This window comes from Cavia porcellus, unplaced genomic scaffold (genome assembly GCF_034190915.1).
Source record: "Cavia porcellus strain 051 isolate PalLab524CR breed Dunkin Hartley unplaced genomic scaffold, mCavPor4.1 scaffold_27, whole genome shotgun sequence".
In the NCBI taxonomy this organism is placed as follows: Eukaryota; Metazoa; Chordata; class Mammalia; order Rodentia; family Caviidae; genus Cavia; species Cavia porcellus.
Genome location: NW_026947510.1, coordinates 29,292,148 through 29,297,476, shown reverse-complemented (window position 1 = coordinate 29,297,476; position 5,329 = coordinate 29,292,148). Strand labels below are relative to the sequence as shown.

Genomic DNA, 5,329 nt, shown 5'->3' with positions numbered 1-5,329 from the left:
AGGGCCTGAGAACTCCACAATACACATGTCTGAAAGAAACCAGAAACATGACAAGAGAAAGAAACAAGAAAAAGCCTTGAGCCCCTGACTCAAGTAAAATAAGTCCAGAAGAGGTAAATACAAAAAGGGTTGAGGGCAGCAAACATGCAATATCAGACACATCAGTGGACATAAAGAAATACCTTCGTAACCCATAGATGAATTTAAAACTGAAAATATGATTCAAGTGAAGTAAGATATGAACGGATTAATAAAAGAAATGCTAAGCACCTCTCTAGAATACACAGATGGAAGAATGGAGGAATCCAGAAAAAGGAGAGAAACCTTTGATGAAGAATATAAACAAAATCTAGAATACATGAAACAGATTTAAAGAGATTGTTATGAAATTAAAAACTCCATTGAAAGCTGGCAAAATTGCTTGACAGAAACTAAAGTTAGACTTTCAGAACTTGAAGACAGATTTTCAATGGGAAAGGAAAGATCTTTTAAAAATAACTAGGAACCAGGAAGTAACTTAAGAATAAATAATGTGAGCAAAGAAGCAGGAGTAACCACAAATGAAATACAAAGGCTATTCACAGAAATAATTAAGGAAAACCTCCCAAGCATAGGAAAAGGAAATGATATTCAGATATATGAGGCATACAGTACTCCAGCTAGCTACAACCAAAACAGATCTTCATGACAGACAAAAACTATCAAATCAAGAAGAGATTGGAATGAAGTATTCCAAGCCCTGAAAGAAAATAACCTCCAACCCAGACTGATGTAACCTGAAAAACTGTCTCTCAAAATTGATGGAGAAACAAGATGTTTCCATGACAAAGAAGAACGTTTGGAGTTCGTGACCACCAAGCCAAACCTACAAAAATATTGAAGGACATTCTAGAGAGAGAGAAAAATCACCAGGATTCCAACAACAGTGGCAGAGAGGCCTCAAAGAATGGGATAGTCAGGGGAATGAAGGAGAAAAGTGGACAGCCAAGAGCAGAAAGATAGCATAGCAGAGAGGAGGCAGAGAAAACTGGCTATAATCTCTAACACAGACAAGCTTGATACACTAACAAAAAGAAACACAGGCAGAGTACATCAGAAGATAGGGTCCATCAAGATGCTCTGAATAGGAAATATAATCTAGCTGAAAGAGGGTAATTGAACCAAAAGTCAAAGATGAGAAAACAATGCTCTATGTGACAGGGACCCAGAGAGAAATAGGGACAGCTCATCCAGCAGCTGCAGATAGGTTGGAAAGTCATGACACTTTTGTGCAGTGGAGAACTACTCAGCTATAAGGAAGGAAAACCTTGAGACTTTGGTATGCAAAGGAATACAGCTCAAGATCAAGCTCAGGGATAAAACGGTTTAGAACTACTTAGGTAGAGAGCAAGTTGCCCCCTAATTTAAAAACTAAAGGAGTTAGTGGGACCCAAAATGTACAAAGCACCCTGAGAAAGGGAAAGGGGAGGAATTGTCCAAAAAATGAAGGCAGAGAACATTGTTAATAGTGTATCAGGATTTAAAAGCCACATTAGTCTTATCACTCTGTTTAGTTTGGTTTTATTCTGTTACAGTCTGTCTACTCATACTAGATTTGAGGGCACATTCAGCTATCCGACAAATAGCAGGATACACTACGGTAACTATCCTTAATTTCTTATTAACTTAACCTGAAGCCCTGTATTGCTTACACTGTCTTACTATGACTGATCTTATTTGAATCTGGATTGTTAGATTGCTGTTTGGTCTTCGCTGATTTTATTCAAATTTTATATGCATGATAGTATCAATCTAAGAGCAGAGGCAACTATATGAAGAAAATAACAAGAGACATCATAGTACCTACTGTACATCACCTAGTATTGTGGTTTTATATATCTTTTTCATTTCTTGTTTTTCTAGGAATTTGTTTTGTTGTCTTGTTTTGATTTGTTTTTCCCTCTAATATAGAAAAGATAAATATACTTGTAGAGATTCATGCATATGTAGAACTTCTAAACAGTTTATGAGAATAGATTTTATAATGCATGATGTAATGAATGGATACTCTGAAGTAAAAGAGACACTAAGATTCCCAGTGCTAATTCTGTAGCATCATGATATAAAATCTAGCAATACTATTATTCTCTGTCCAGAGTGATATTAATCTGTTTTCTTTTGTTTAATTTCAAGATACATAAAGGTATGGACAGCTATTTTGAAGAGAATAAGAGACGGTATGGCAATCATTGGTGAATTCCCTATCTCTGATCTTCAAGACCAAAAATGCTTTCATCATCCTGTTCTGATCAGTTTAGCACTATTTTGTTTGGGATGAAGTCTCTGTGTGTGAAGATATGGACAACTATTTGGAAAAAAACAAGAGACAATACAATAGACGGTGAAAATCTCTGGTGGTCTTGCTTTGAATCTGTGTTTCTTAAGTTGTTTTCTTGTGATCTGTTTTGTTCTGTTTTCTCATGTGTCATTTTACCCTCCTTAAATTTAAAAAATAAAAATAAAACAGTACAAAGAATCAATAAGTCAAATTTTGGCTCCTTAAAAGAATTTTGAAATATGCAAATCCTTAAACAGTCTTTTCAAAATAAGAAAAGACCCAAATCTATGTCTTTAGAAGTGAAAAAGACAGTATCACAACAGGTTCTACCAAAATCCAGAAGACCACAGGTAATTACTTTGATGACCGGTACTCTAATAAAATACCCATAACAAATGGGTAGATTCTTAGATAAACATGTATCTAGATATATATGAATCAAGATGTTATAAAAATCCTAAATAACCCAATATCAGTCAATGATATTGAAAATTAATAAGAAAATCTAAGATCCTGGTGAATTCACTGCCAAGTTGTACAGGAACTTCGGAGAGGATTTAAGGCCAGTACTCTTCAAACTTTTTCATGAAATTGAAAAAGAAGTAGTACTCTAAAAGTCATTCCTTGAAGCAAGTATTACTCTAATTCCAAAGCCAGAAAAGGAACCAACAAAAAAGTGAATTACTGGCCCATCTCTTTAATGAACATGGAAACAAAAATCCTCAATAAGATACTAGCAAACAGAATGCAACAAATCATCAAAAAGATCATCATGAAAAGGTAGCGTTCATTCCAGAGATGTAGAGAGATTCTCCAAATGCAAATTAAAAAATGTAATATACCACATAAACAGAAACAAGGCCAAAATCTAATCATCATCCCACTAAGATACAGAGAAACCATTTAACCAAACTCAACATCCATTAATGTTTTTTTAATTGTAAGGGAAATATATACAGAAAATCTTTATTTCAATCTGATAAAAGTCATTTTTATTTAAGCAATGGCCAACTTCATATTAAATGGATAAAAGCTTAAGATTTTTCCTCTAATATAAGGAATAATGCAAAGATATCTGCTATCACCATTCCTGTTCAATATAGTTCTCAAAAAATTGGCTAGAGAAATTAGGCAAAAGACAGAAATGAGATATGGATAGGAAAAGAATTTAAATTATCACTTTTTGCAGATGACATGGTTCTCTACATAGATGATCCCAAAAATTCCACTCCACCATAATTAATAATCAAATTCAGTAGCATATGAGATATAAAGTTAACACTCAAAAACTAATAACATTTCTGTACACCAATAATTAACATCCTAAGAGAGAAATTAGGGAAACAATACTTTCACAAAAGTTCCAAGAATGATTAAATACGTCCAAATTAACCTAAAACCTTTACAATGAAAACTAATATAAAGGAGATCAGAGAGATCATCAAAAAATAGAAATATGATCTGTTTCTTGTAGGCAAAAACAATATAGTCAAAATGACCATACTGCCAAGTCTACTACACAGACTTACTACAATCCCAGTCAAAGCAATAACAGCATTCTTTACAAAACTACAGAAAACAATCCTAAAATACATCTAAAACCAAAAAAGACATAGAAATGCAAAAGCAATTCTATGCAACGAGAGTAAGCCAGGTGGTGTCACAATTATGGACTTCAAATCATACTAAGAAGCTACAATGATAAAAACAACGTGATACTGAAAAAGAAGACAAGTGGATGGGTAGAACAGAATAGAGGATGCAGAAACAGCGCCAAACACACTCAATTACCTCGTCTTTAACAACAGAGTCAAAAACTTATGGAGAAAAGAACAGTCTCTTTAATGAATAGTGCTGGAAAAACTGTATATCCATATGCAGAAGGTTGTACCTAGACCTATATCTCTTACCATGCACTAAACTAAAGTCAAAATGGATTAAAAATGTAAAAATGAAAACAGAAACACTTAACCTGTTTGAAGATAAAATAGGTTAAACCGTTAAAGGCAACAAATCTCTGAACAGAACCCCAGTTGCACAAGAAATAATAGCAAGACATCACAGGCAGCCTGGCAGCTGGCAGAGTTGAGGCAGACACTTCTAGCTGTCCTTCAGATTCGCATGTCAGAAACTGTTTTGAGGGCATGAGCAGAGGACATCACTCTGAGGCTACGAGTTTTTGTAGTGATTGGTGGAAGCAGAAACCAAAACTCTTCCCCTGGAGAATGCATCCACCCTTTCAGAAGGTTCTCTATCGTAAGGACACCAACTATGGATTGGCAATGTGGACCCCCAAATCACAGAATACTAACTCCTCCAGCTCCTCCAGAAGTTTAGGAAGATGCAGCAATATGACTTCCTCTTCCCCCAAGTCAGGTGTCTTGGAAGAACAGACTCAAGGTTGCTGCTTCATTAACTGAAACTAAGCAGGAAGCACAGCAAGCCATTCAGTGTTTCAATGGCAAACTGGCATTAAGAAGTTTGTGATACGAGGGCTCCATGCTCAAATAAACAGATAGGATCCTAATAAGAATGTTAGCATTATTCCAATCAGTATCGAGCCATCTTCAAGCACTGAGCCTACGCAGTCTAACCTAAGTGTCACTGCAAAGATGAAAGCCATTGAAGCAAAGCTGAAAATGATGGCACAAAATTGTGATGTGAAATACCCAGCAGCGCCTGTTTATTCCTACTTTAAACCACCAGATAAAAAAAGACTCCCCCTTATTCTAGAACAGCGTGGAAATCTTGAAGATGATGGTTGTTAATTACTGCAACAGCAAAAACAAATTGATCTCTACGCCTGACATCTTCTGCCTTCAATAATTTGTCGGTGTGAATGATACTATCCATCAGAGCACAATCACATGTTAGTTTGGTAACATAATGTTTTTGGATGTTCTTATGAATGTGACTTCTCTGAACTATGTGTGGAATTGAGCAGTATCCAGAATAAATAGAATTGTGTCCAAAATTGTGATTTGAACACTAAGTTGCTCTAGTTGGCTGGTC

General features: G+C 35.4%; 1 pseudogene; it reads left to right on the top strand.

Annotated features, from left to right (window-relative positions):
* The first annotated feature begins 4,505 nt into the window (after window positions 1-4,505).
* LOC134473564 (probable RNA-binding protein 18) lies at window positions 4,506-5,069 on the top strand (annotated as a pseudogene).
* Window positions 5,070-5,329: the final 260 nt, after the last annotated feature.